At 41.3% G+C, this 14,577-nt stretch overlaps 1 protein-coding gene across 4 annotated transcripts in view; it reads right to left on the bottom strand.

The window, feature by feature from the left end:
* Window positions 1-13,631, bottom strand: part of cep350 (centrosomal protein 350) — a 173,482-nt gene extending 159,851 nt beyond the window's left edge. For 2 of the 4 annotated variants that reach the window (XM_052011682.1, XM_052011683.1), the window contains exon 1: window positions 13,452-13,591. The gene's annotated coding sequence lies outside the window, so the exon portion shown is untranslated. Of the gene's footprint in view, window positions 1-13,451 lie in introns of all 4 variants that reach the window. The other 2 variants (XM_052011681.1, XM_052011680.1) reach the window with 2 other exon arrangements.
* Window positions 13,632-14,577: the final 946 nt, after the last annotated feature.

Here is a 14,577-nt window from a genome sequence, read left to right as displayed (position 1 = left end):
GAAAAGGTAGTGGTGAGTTACCTTCAACCACTGAAGGAAGGTGCTCTCACTATGCTGTTATGTAGGAATACACATTTCCAAGTTATGAGAGTCTGTGACTCAATGGAACATGACATTCGTTGTGCCTCATCCATCTTATGTCAATAGGTAGGTATGGGTGGGGGGTTGGGAGTGCAAGGGCTACAGCAGTGCATTCTGTAGATAGTACACAGTATAGCCACATTGGCACCGGTGGTAAAGGAAGTTAACGTTCAGGGTGGAGAGTTGAATATCAGTTAAGGGAGCCCCATTGCCTTTGATAGTGTTGTGCTTATACAGTTTTGTTGGAACTCCATCAAATGGAGATTATTCCACATGAATTTCAAGATGAGGCAACTAAACTCTTAGTTGAATGCACCTTGCACTTATCAGTCTATGCCTTGGTCTTGCTAAAAAGAGGCTCAAACTGCTTTATTATCTGAATCCAAGTGAAATTGAACAGTCACTGGTGATGGCTAAGAGTAGGAACCATTGCCTACTGCCACCCTGCACCCCCAACCTCACGCTCCAGCATAGGGAACTGAAATATTATTGTTCTTCCACTGACCCACTTGTGTGGGGCTAATTCATTACATATGGTCAGGTATCAAGGCCAGGACATCTGCATCTTATATGGTTCAGAGTGCTCATAAACCAACTCATGGGAAATGAGGTTCCTAATTATGAGGGAATAAAGCAGCCGATGGAATAGACAGACTATAACTTGAGTGGTTCAATGGGAGGCCACTTGACTTTTTAAAATTACTGAAGACAGGCACAATTTACAACAAACCATAATTTAGCTGTATAGCCACAGCAGATATGCAGCATTGCTAGTGCATCTTTTCATAGCAGTCTTAGTTGGATTACACTGATTAAAAATAAACAGCTCTGGAAAACCAAACTTACTCAAATATACTTGAAAGGAAATTATCGAGCTTTTTTCCTTCACTACCCTTTAACTTGGTGCTGAGGGGAACCCAGGTTATAACAACATTCAACACCTGTGATGCACAACATTTTTTGAGGGGTGTGGTAGATTTAAAATTATGAGTTGGAGTGATCTGGATTAGGATTTAGAATTAGGAGTAGGCCCTTCAGGCCTGCTCTGCAATTCATCAAGATTATAGCTGATCTACCTAAACTGCATTTTCCGGCACTATTCCCATTTCTCTTTATTTCTTTAACCCATATATCTCTCATTCTGTTTTGAATGAACTGAATGACTGAAATTCTGCATCCCTCTAGGGTTCAGAATTCCAAAGATTCATTACCCTGAGTGAAGAAATGCCTTGTTTTGACCCTAACAAACCTACTCCAACTGAGACTGTGACCCTTAGTTCTAGACTCCTCAAACATCTTTTGAAGTACTTGAACACAATAATCCAGACACTGTTTGACTAATAATGAATAAAAACAGAAAATGCTGGAAAGAGTGGGTTGGCATGCCCAGATGGAAAATGAGTTTATTGCAATCTTCTGGGCTCAATATCAAAGTATCCAACTTCGGGTAACTCTTTCTGCTTGTATCAGATCTGACCATTTCTGCCCTTCATCGATCATTGATTTTGGCTCCGTTTTTTGCTCTCTCTACTAGCATTGTCTGGTCAGCTGAGTGCATCCCACACCACTGCTATTAGCAACAATTAACTCTGACGAAAAAAAAACAAACTGCCTCCAATTGCTAGGTTTACTAATTTGGTCTCACTCTGTCAGAGGTACTCCCTTTGTTCTACTGATCCCACCCGTCCTTCTATTCAATTGAAACAAACTTATTCTCTTTCCCAATCAAGGACACTCAGATTATTAATCATTTCCCTTTCAACAGATACTGCCTGACCTACTGAGTTTTCTAGCACTTTCAGTTTTTAGTTCAGATTTCTAGCATTTGTAGGTTTGTTTTGATTTTCACTTATTGTTATTATTAGTGCTCTATATAACAAACATTTTCTGACTTTTGAATTCCAACCTCCTTGACATTAGGCTGTAAAACTGTGGTCTATACTTGTACAAGCAATATGAATAGATTAGTAATTAATAGATTTCATGTATTGTTACAAATGTCATAAAAATGACCCTCCTCCTCCTTCAATCTGCATTCAGTACCCCAAAAGATGACCCCAGGGTAAACTGGTATGCCCTGTGGTCCTGATAATAATGAGTGTCTGTGCCAAAGTTAACTTTTACTTGCCCAAACTCAATTATTTCACAAGGTGTGGGCAGTGAAATTTACCCTTCCAAAATCATCCCTGAACCAGTGCATGTTAAAATATTTTAGAGAACTAAAGTGGGAGTCATATGTGGGTCAGGCCAAGCAAAGACAGCAGATTTTTTTTCCCCCTGGAGGCCATAAATGAACCAGTTGAGATTTTACAACAATTCAGTAGCTTGGTGTTCACAATTAATCACGAAGTTGTTATTCCAGATTCAATTATTTGAAATTCCCCAACTGGCTTGCTGGGATTCAAATCTGTATATCCAGGCGAAGTTAATGACCCCTCCCTTTAGTCCAGAGTATTAACTTTTCTAGTACCATACTCTCAAGAACATTATGTTAATCAAAACAAGGGAAGATATGCAAACATTAACAAAAGAGACAAAGAAACTGGGTTTGGTTTGTTTTCTTTGGAGTGGAGAGGTTGAAGGGGGAACCTAACTGAAGTGTATAAAATGAGGGGCAAAGATAGGGGAGATATTAGGAAACTTTTCCTATCAGCAGAGGTGTCTATAATCAGAGAGCACTGCATTAAGGAAAGGGGTTTGAAGTTCAGAAGGGATGCGAGGAAGGATTTTCTCACACCAAGGGTGGTTAAAATCTGAAATGCGCTGCCTGAGAATATGCTGGAGGTAGTGACTACCATGACATTTAAGCATTTAGATGAGCATTTCAATGCCACGGTATTGAAAGCAAAGGGTATAGTGCTGAAAAATGGGGCGAGTACAAATAGGTACTTGATGGCCAGCATGCACACTGTGGGTCAAAGTGCCTGTTTCTGTGCTGCGTGACACTATGACATGATCTTCTGATGCCCTCAGTACTCTTCCATCCGATAAATGTAACTACAGACAGCTCCCTTATTATGGTCATTCAGCATGGAAATTCACCTTTTGGAATTCACAAATCATTATCCAAAAATTTGAGATATGGAATTTATGTAGGAGGGAAAATAAATAAATAAACAAAATGCAAAATCAACAACTAATGTTGTCAATTTTAATTTTTAGTCACTCAATACCGTGGGCAATAAGATCTGAATATGACGTCACCGTGTTGATTTGGTCAGCAGTCACAGCCAAGTTTCTCCTTTGCCACACCCTCTCCAGTCTGCAGACATGTGAACAGATGTCTCAGAGCTCAGCACTGACATGCTCTTCATCTGCGAGGCATTTTCTCTAACTCACTACATTGTGGGGAACTGCAGTAGTGATGGCCAGCACTTTAAAGTAATCCTTCGGCTGTTACTCCACTTCCACTAAGTCACAGTGCTTTAACACATTAACCCCTTCCCCCCCCACCCCCAAACTCTTTCTACCCCACTTATCTCCCATGAACCACGATCCTCCAATCCCATCCCCTTCCCTGATATCCCTACTTCCTAAACCTTTCCCTAATCCAGGAGCCTATGCAGAGAAAACACATCACAGACGAAGAGCATGGCAGCGCTGATTTCTGAGACATCTGTTTACATGTCCTCAGCCTGGAGAGGGCACGTTAGAGGAAGGACTCAGCTGTGACTACCAACCCACTCAATGCAGTGATGTGATATCCAAATAGCAGAGATGTGCTTTTATGGCATTCTTGTTGCCCCATGGTATTAAGTGACTAAATATAAAAATTGACAGAATTTGTCATTTCTTTCACATGCGCTTTCTTCCCCCCCCCCCCCCCCAATGTAATTTTGACCTCAGCTGTTAAATAATGGTGGTGGGTCACTTGTCACTGATAAAATAGCTTCATGAGAGAACAAAATGCCATAAGAATGCATCACTGCTTATAACATGGGATTCAATGGGAAAAGGGGCCTCATGTTGTAGAAAACTACAACATGAACAGTTTTCTATGAACGCAACCCCTCCAAAATGCAGGGGTCACCTATACTGGATAGGTCAGTTAAATATCATGCCCAGCTTTGGCACTCCTACATTTATTTTTAATAAGAGGGACCAAAGCCAAAGGGAGTATAAAATAAATTTATCATACCAAGGAAATGCAGCTTTAAAAGGAGGTTCCTTTCACTATACCACAGGGGAACTTAAGATCTGATTAAGGCATCAAAAGTGAGCAGTGTGTATCAAGTTAAAAAAAGCAAAACTACTTCTGTTGAGTAGTGCGATACTTAACTGAGGAGAGATGGTCATGGCCATCAGTAACACAGGCAGTGCCGTTATGAAATACCTGTGAGAAAAGTAGGGCTCAAAGGAACTTGAAAAATTTGATCAATAATTGTCAAAAATTGTTATGGGAAATAGCAGAGAACCTGGGACTAATGAATTGTCAAGCGACCTCTTTCTGCAATGTAAAATCTACAACTGGAATGCATTCATGGTTTGAAGAGAAATTTCCCTCAAGACTTTGCCTAAATTATAATACTACTCAATAACTCAGTGGGATAAAAATACCTTATCCCTTATTTATTAAGTGTTGTGTCAAACAACTTGCTTCAGAAACAAACAAAATCTAGTTTGCTATGTGACACGAAAACCACATAAACACAGACGTGTTGGAAAAACCCAGTTGGCTATGTAACACAAAAACCACATGAACAAAGACGTGTTGGAACATGCAAAACCCATTTGAAATCCCAATGATTTACTTCATTAGCTTTAGATTCAACTCTTACATCTGTTTATCAGGAACAATGTTTTTCAATGATATACAATAAACTTTCAGAAGCAGAGGCACACCTAGGTACACAGATAAAAGTGACAAGGCTCTCAGAGAAGCCTGTTAATACGCAGCACACATTGGGCCTGATGAGTTGCCAGATAACTTGTGATTCAAAAAGGAATTGCTGGCTAATTGCAACACATGGGTCAGTGCATTCAACCTTCTGCCCTGTATACTGCACTGCAGAAATGTGGAACATGCTAAAGATCAGATTGAGTCTAGGAGCATTTTGCAATGTCCTGAATTTTGCACTTTGTACAGACCTCTCAGCTTTAGGCCAGCTTCGAATGGCGTATCTGATACAGCCTCATTTACTTGAAAGAGTCAGAATCAAAGTCAGACTTGAATATTCGGCCAACTTTTTTTGCCATCTGAACTAGTTCGATTTGCCTGCATTAGGTTCGTATCCTATGTCTAGCCCATTCAAGTGCCTGTCTAATTGTCTCCTAAACACAGTGATTGTATCCAAATCCTCATCTGACAGATGATTCCAGATATCTGTGTAAATAACTTTCCCTTCAAATTCCCTTTAAGCACCTTCCTCTCATCCTAAACCTCTGTCCTCTTTTTTTTAAAAAAATGTACCCCTAATTTTGATTATCAACCTCTCAGGTCACCACTCAGTTTCCTTTGCTGTAGGGAAAACAAGCCTAGCCTATCCAGTCTCTCCCCATAACTAAAGTCCTTGAATCCAGACAACATCCTGGTGAACCTCCTCTGTACTCTTTCCAGTATAATCACATCCTTCCCACATATATCGTGGCAATCAAAAATGCACACAATACTCACAACACAAGTATGGTCTAACCAATGTCTTGTAAAATTGCAACATAACATCCCAATTTGTATATTCTATACTCTGAATTATGAAGGCAAGCATGTCATATGTCACTATCCTATCTACCCACATCGCCACTTTCAGGGAACTATGGACTTGAACCCCAAGTTCCCTCAACTCATCAACATTCCTACCATTTACTACATATGTCCTACCTTTATGTGACTACCCCAAATGCATCATCTCATACCTGTTGGAATTAAGTTCCATTTGCCAACATTCTGCACCACTTTTGTTCTGATTTATATCCTTCTGTAGCCTTAGACAACCTAGCCCGCTACCCACAATACCGCCAAATTTTGCGTCATCCACTTACTAATCATTCCTCCTACATCCAAGTCATTAATATATAATCAGAAACAAGGACCCAAGCACGAACTCCAATGGGATAACACTGGTCACAGACTTCCAATCAGAAAAGCATCCTTCCACCACCATCCTCTCCCACTTATCACCAAGCCAATTTTGGACCCAATTGGCCAGCTCGCCTTGGATCCCATGTGCCATAACCTTCAAGACAAACCTACCATGCATTCTCCTTCTTTGAACTTGGTCAAGTGATTAAACAGATCACTTGCTTGTATTTGTAATATTTTCTTCAGGTGCTGGAACTACAAACAATTCAGAAAATATCCATTCCAAATTGTGCTGAGGGTATTCAGAGTACAGAACCAGGGCTACAAAGGCCCAAAATGGGTAATTTCACATTCCCTTTATTGAAGAAGAATGAAAAGGTTGTTTTTAAACAACATTATCACATGCTGCAAATTCACAACAGGAAGTGAATTTTCAGCCTCTGCATTGCTGTCCAGAACAGTAACAGAAGTCTATTGAGGAGTGGACAAAACAGAAATTACAGCAAATTTCCCCATAAAAACTTTACCAGAAGAGTGCAGCAAGTAGAGGACAGTTGCATATAAATTATACATTAATCACTTGCAACAATCACCAAAATCACAGGGTCAACAAGATAAAGGAAAATTATCAAAATACCTCCATTCCACTCAGCCACTTTGTTCTCGATTAAACTACCAAAGAAAGCCAGCTTTACTTCATCTACTCTATCAAATCCTGTAATACTTTAAATGCTTTGATTCTTCAAGGATATTCTTCAAGGAAGCACAAGTCAATTAATGTAATTCTCCAACTTGTTTCACTTTGGCAGTCATGAAAAAAAAATCAGGCAAGGCTATGACAACTACTCTTGGAAAATGCACGAGTTTAAATACTATTACGAATAGAATTGGTTTTGGTTGTGATGCTCTCAAAGATTGAATTAGTCACTAACATTCCATTCTTTGAGAAAAGTGGCCTTTGGACTAAGGTGTATCACTGGAAGTGCCAGCATTTACTGTAGGTCCTCAGATAATTCAATACTTACAGTACACCTTCTTGAATGTGCTAACACTTACAGGAAGCTCCAGGACTGTGATTGTATTTACTGGATGTGGCAGTGAGTGTTATCATAACATCCACATACATTTTGACCAGCTGTCAGCTGGTTTAATAGCTCTCTTTCTGACATAACCTCCTCAATTCAACCAAAGTACTGTCCCATCATACTCATGTATTTCATTCCTCCCCCCACCAAAACCTTGCTGGCCTCTCTAACACCACACCAGTTATAAAATCATTATCTTTGCCTTCAAATCTCATCTAAGCTTCACTTGCTTAAAACTGCAACCAGTCCCATGTCCTCCTCTTCCACATACTACAGTCTTCCAAATGTACTACAGCAGTACACATTATTGCTATTGCCCACATTACATCCCCTCAAAAGCCATGAACACTCATCCTTCAAAGTGTGCTCAAAATCTTTTTTTTAAAAAAGTGCTTTCATCCCACCTCAAGCCCTCCCCTTCAAGGTTCAATACATGGGTTTTATGAATGTAAATTGTTGACTTGCTCATTAGCACGTAACTGTGTAAACTGAACTTCTTGCATCTAAATTAACATACTGACATATTTAATCAGGTTTTTGATCAGAAATTTGAGACAACGGACAATTAAAAATATTCCCTTTGGAACAGGGCACAAAATATACTTGACAAAGGAGATGTGTGCAACAATTTTATAGTGATGAAAATGTTAAGTGATAATGTCAGTTGTATGCAACTGTTACCATGGAAAGTTACTAATCAGAGTCCTTGCATTAAACATATAGAGTTTAGGCTTGATAAGATTTGAAGTCACGGATAATGATTTTGTAACTGATGTGTAGTAAGAAGCCAGCAAGGTTTTTGGGGGGGGGGGGGGGGGGGGGGGGGTGGGTGGGCGGGGATGGTGAAATTGGAAAGTTGGCATTCCCTTCCATCAATGAGTGTGAATGATGGTAAATTGATAGATGCTTGTTGGGTTGTGGGTCATAAACAACAGATGAATAGAATTAAAACAGAATTTTTTTTTAAATACTCTACACACCAGGCAGCATATAGCAAGAGAAACAGAGTTAACACTTCCATCCCACCAGAAAGAGCAGAACTTCCTTAAGGTGAGAAATCTTGGAAAAGTAGCAGCGAATTAAACATATGGAATGGGTGACCATTAGGCAGAGGAAAGGAGGCAAGCAGGTAGTCAAGGACTCAGAATGCATTTCACTCCAAAATTGTTTTTGTGTTGGAAAATGATGGGAGTGAATGAGGAATCTATCCAGAGCCATGATCACGACATTGTGTGTGGCTCAGTTGCACAAGGGGAGAGGAGCAAGAATCCAAGATATACAGTATATAGTGGCAAGAAACATGATAATGAAAAGAACAGACAGGTATTTTTCTATCAAGGATGGTGCGTTGCCACACTGGTGCCGGGGTCCAGGATGTTGCAAAATGGTTGCAGGGTAATCCAAAGGTGGAGGTACTAACACCATAGGTAAAAAGAGAGATTAAGTCCTGCAAAATGTCTTTAGGGAACAGATTAAAGAGCAGGGTCTCTAAAATTATAATCTCTGGATGACTTCCAATGCTACATCAAACAAGAATATAGGAAATGGAGCAAAAAACAAGCTGCTAGAGGAACTCAGCAGGTCAGGCAGCATCTGTAGAGGGAAATGAAAAGTGAACATTTCAGGTGGACCTTTCATCTGGACTGAAAGCGTACAGGGGAGATAAACAATATAAAGAGGTGAGGGGAAGGAGTGGGGCAAGAGCAGGCAAGCAATAGGTGGATCCAGCTGAAGAGGACAAGTCAGAAAAATGTTGCTAAGGAGATGGCAGGAGGACAGGCTTTAGATTTCTAGATCACTGGGGCAGACTCTGGGAAAACTGGACTGATTGCACCTTAACAAGAAAGTGTCCACAATCCTTGCAAGAAAGTTTGCTAGTTCAGTTAGAGAGGGCTTAAAAAAGTTGGTAGGGGAATGGGTCACAGAATAAATGTACAGTTTGGGGGTTGCAGGAGGAGAAAAAGTGATTCAGTAGAATCAGGAGGACTTAGGAGGAATGCAAGGCTAAATTGCATGTGTTTAATGCAAAGTCTGATTAATAAACACTGGACTGTAACACTTACATGGTTGAAAGGTAGGACAGGCAACTTAAAATTCCAGGATGCAGAATATTCAGGAATGATAGGGAATGATGTACGGCCAATTAATCTACCAAACCACACGTCTTTGAAACACTTATGGCAGATGACTAAGTTTCTCTTTAAAATGTGTAGGAGACTAAAGCTGGATGCAAAGTATTTGGGACTTTCACAATTTACAGAACAGTACTCTGCTGCAAAATCACCATAAAACTCCAAACTCCAAGACCTAGGATTCAACACCTCCCTCTGTAACTGGATCCTTGACTTTCTAACAAACAGACCGCAATCAGTGAGGATAGGCAGCAATACCTCCGGCCCAATTATTCTCAACACTGGTGCCCCTCAAGGCTGCGTCCTCAGCCCTCTACACTACTCCCTATACACTCGTGACTGTGTGGCCAGATTCTGCTCTAACTCCATCTACAAGTTTGCAGATGATACTACCGTTGTAAGCAGTATCTCAAACAGCAATGAGGCGGAAGGAGATAGAGAGCTTAGTGACATGGTGTCATGACAACAACCTTTCCCTCAATGTCAACAAAACAAAAGAGCTGGTCATTTACTTCAGGAAAGGGGGCAGTGTACATGCACCTGTCTACATCAATGGTCTCTACTTCCTCAGGAGGCTAAAGAAATTTGATTTGTCCCCTTTGACTCTCACCAACTTTTACCAATGCACCATAGAAAGCATCCTATCTGGATGTATCACGGCTTGGTACAGCAACTGCTCTGCCCAGGACCACAAGAAACTGCAGAGAGTTGTGGACACAGCCCAGCGCATCATGGACACCAGCCTCCCCTCCTTGGACTCTGTCTTTACCTCTCGCTGTCTTGGTGAAGCAGCCAGCGTAATCAAAGACCCCACCCACCCGGGACATTCTCTCTTCTTTCCTCTCCTCTTCCATCGGGTAGAAGATACAGAAGCCTGAGGGCACGTACCACCAGACTTAAGGACAGCTTCTACCCCACTGTGATAAGACTATTGAACAGTTCCCTTATACAATGAGATGGACTATGACCTCACGATCTACCTCGTTGTGACCTTGCACCTTATTGCACTGCACTTTCTCTGTAGCTGTGACACTTTACTCTGTACTGTTATTGTTTTTACCTGTACTACATCAATGCACTCTGTACTAACTCAATGTAACTGCACTGTGTAATGAATTGACCTATACGATTGGTATGCAAGACAAGTTTTTCACTGTACCTTGGTACAAGTGACAATAATAAACCAATACCAAAACACACTCACAACAGGAACAAGCTAATATGGTATAGTCAATATTTGGAACATTCCTTCTGCACATCAAAATCAGATCTTTTCCCTTAATTCTTTCATAACCAGCAGCAACAAGTTGTCATTTCCTGCTACAGAGCCTCAAAATGAAAAGTATGCAAGATGGAACATGACATAGTACAGGGTAAAAATTTGGGAGAAACAAGTAGAGAAATTCAGAGCACCACTGCTAATGAGTGACAGTGACAAACTTCAGCTCAGACAATGACAGAGCCTGCCAGGAATGCAAAGGAGACGAACAAGAGGAGCCAAATATGACAGCAGTACAATTGTAATTTTCTAGAAAATATAGACGTTGATTGGATAAACAGTGATAAACCAAACTTCCAGGAAGTGATGCCGAGAGTTTTGTTTGAAAGTGAAGGAGGTAGCAAAGTCAAGAATAGCAACAAATGAAGAACAACCAGGGATGAAGGCAAGATATGAACCCAACAAATTACAGTCACAAGAGAAATGAAACAAATGTATCTTCCAAAATCTGAACATAACATCATTTCATTGCCTAAAGTCAAAAAAATTCAGATGCAGGGATTGAACCACTGCGTACAAGAGACAGTACGCAATGTAAAATATGATTGATGAAAGACAAATAAAGTTGCTGATTTAAAGAGTATGTCATTCATCTAGTGAAGATACAGCACAAGAAATACATCAATGCCTCTAGGAAGTGGCAACTGATGACACAACCATAGGAACCATTAACTGCAGTAAGCTACGCTGATGCTCAGTACAGTAAATACAAGACTCTGGGCCAACTATATGATAGTCATATCTTCTAAAATGCAAAAAAGGCTCAATAGCCCTGAAGATGTTTAAGCTAGTAACAAACAAGTCTGATAAAAACACAGGAAACCATACAGGAAGATAAGAACAACACATTGTAATGAAAAGGAGAAGGAATGGGCCATTTGGCTCCTCCATCTGCTCCACTATTTAACAAAATCATGACTAATCTTCTACCTCAACACCTCTTCTTGTCCTAAAGCTATATCTACCATTGAATATCAAATATCCAAAAATCTGATCACTCAGGTTTGAATGCAATGATTGAGCCTCCACAGCCTTTCAAAGTTAAAAATTTCAAAGTTTCTCCACCTTTTGAGTAAGAAATGTCTCTTCTCTGCATATTTGTGACTGTGACCCCTAGTTCCTGTTTCCTCAGCCACGATAAACATCCTCCCCATATCTACCCTGTCAAGCCCCCTAAGAACTTTATGTTGCAATGATGCAAAAATCAAGGGATCATGGATTCAAGTCAAACCTTCAGGATGAAGGATAATCAACCAGAATGATGCTTCTAGTTCCATCACACACTGGATATCACATGCTCCACCAAGGGTTTTTGTTGCTATCATGACAATACATACACATACATAAAATCTCTGCTGCTCCACCATTGCTTGTGCTGGCAGATGGTTTTTATTCAGCAATAATAATTATTTCACCCAGGTGGGAAAGATCACTCACATCCACTAATATTCTTACTTCAGCTGCTCCATTTCTGAAACCTTCATCATACTGTTGCCATTATTAAACAATTATATCACTGTCAGTCTCCAATCCTCTAACCTCAACATAAACTGATAAAATTAAATTTTGTCACACTTGTTCCATATCACCATGATAACCAGTCACCCAATATATCAAATTTAAAATCTGATCTTTATTCCTCATTATTTCTGCATTTCTTTCCAGCCAAACATTGCTCATCCTGAGCACACTGCTGGTTCATACAGACCCGCATCACAGCAGATGCCTTTTCAGACACCCAAACTCCCATTAACCCCTTTACTCAATCTATTCCTTCTACTCCTACAAGGCATTTGTGAAAAACAATCTTTTTGACAAAGTTTTCCATTACCCTGCAAAATCTCTGGATTTATTTCTTTTCTTCATTTACAGGAACAGTAGCTTATATAACTACAGAAGAAACAGAACACATGATAGACAGGGAGGGGGAAGAAAAGAACCATGTTACAGGGTGAAACTGAAACTAAAAATAGAAATAATGAACTCATATTGTGAGATTGAGAACGTTGTAAAATTACAGAATAATTTACAACACCAGTGGACTAGCACTCCACACAGCAACAATCTTGCTTTCACTCTGCCCGTTCTTAGGATGTAAGAAAAAGATCAACTTTCAGATGGATCCGAACTAAAAAAGTCAGAGTTCCCCAACAATAATCGCTCAAGCAACACAAAAACACATGAATTGCCTATTGAAAAGGGTAAAGTTCATCCAGCTTTCCTATCATCACAGTAACAAAATTGACTGATTACATAATCAATTCTTGCTAATTCATCAAAATTAAAAACCAAGACAAAGCGACGAACCTCCAGCGCAGGAAAGCGTTGGGAAGCTTGGATCCAAAAATCACTTTTTTCCCCCTGCTCCTAAACTAACGTGCCTACTCGGGTTGTCACTGAGATTATCACAGGCACAGAGACCCAGATATCAGCCAATGACCGCAATACTGTTGTAGGAGCTTCAACTGACTGTCATGTTTCCCCACATTAAACCAGTAACTGCTACAAAACGGCCCCGCCGCCCGCTATGCAAGGGAATGTGAAGGGAGCTCCAGAAATGCAGCTCCCTTCCCCGCTTGGTTTAAACGGCCGGCACGGCCTGTCACACAAGGCTCGGCGTCCGGTGTAAATACAAAACACGAGGGCTTTGGCGCTGGACAGCTGCCTGTGCCTCTCCATTACGGGCCTCCCCAGGACAGGAACGGGGCCGGGCCACTCCCCTACCCAACACCGAGTCCTGACTGCGGCGCAACTCGGCTTCCCGGGCCCACCCGGCAGCTGTCCTGTTCAGCGCTCGGCCTCCCAGGGCCACGTCGAAGGCCGGAGGTCAGGCTGCCGCTGGGCGATCCACTCACCGGTCGGCTGTGGCCGCACATGCCGCTGGCCCGGCGCCTGTGCCCGGAGCTGGGCGCCGTGCGCCTCCCCCCGATCGACCGTTAGCAGCGCTCGCCCTCGGCGCTCTGTGACGCCGCCATTAGCCGCTCCTGCGCGCCCGCGGTCGTCAAACTCTCGCGAGAATAACCCCCCCCCCCCCCTTCCCGCTGCAGCGACCGGGTTTATTCCAGTGACGTCATGATCACGGGTTGGTGCGGGAGTCGGGAGTTGAAAGATGTCAACAGGCTGCAAACACTGGCGGAATCGGAAATGGAGCTGTCTGTTTGCTTACAGAAAATGTTCATACGAATGCTAATCTAGTAATGATCAAATAATCTGCTTCTTTGCACTTATGCTGTTTGAGGAATAAATGCTTGCCAGGACATCGGGAAGAATCCCCTGCTCTTCTTTAAAAAGAGTCACGGGCTGTTACACTCACCCCAGAGAGCAGACGGACCACAATTTAATCTGCCGGGAGTTTCTAACATTTTCTTTTGTTTCAGATTTCCAGCAACTGCTATGTTCTGCATCTCACAATTCCATTATATTCTTTTGTTTCTTTATCACTCTCTTAACTGCCCTCTTTGATCCATTAACTAGACCGCTCTAAAGCATTGTGTCACCAAACAACCATGGTCTATCAGGCATTCCCTTTGTTTTCTCCATTCCTCCCCAATCTAAAGCACAGTTGTTTCCTTACTCTTCCAGTTCTGATGAGGATTCATTGACCCGAAACGTTAACTGTTTCTCTCCCCACAAATATTGCCTGACTCACTGAGTATTTCCAGCATCTTCTCTTAGTATTCCCATATTTTAATGTTTCATTTTTCACACTGTGCTGCACCAACATCTACTTGACAGTGCCCAGGGATGTCCTGTCTACAAAAAAGTCAAGTCCAATCTGCCCAATTACCACTCTGCCAGTCTACTCTCACTCAGAAGCAAACTGGAATGGAAAATGTTGTCAACAGTGATATTAAACATTATTTGGTGATACTTAGGCAGTTTCCCATTTTGTCAGATTGATAAATTGGTTTATTATTGTCACATGTACTGAGGTACAGTGAAAAACTTCTCTTGCATACCATTCATATAGATCAATTCATT

Source organism: Pristis pectinata, chromosome 3 (genome assembly GCF_009764475.1).
Source record: "Pristis pectinata isolate sPriPec2 chromosome 3, sPriPec2.1.pri, whole genome shotgun sequence".
Classification (NCBI taxonomy): Eukaryota; Metazoa; Chordata; class Chondrichthyes; order Rhinopristiformes; family Pristidae; genus Pristis; species Pristis pectinata.
This window is presented reverse-complemented; position numbering and strand designations above follow the sequence as displayed.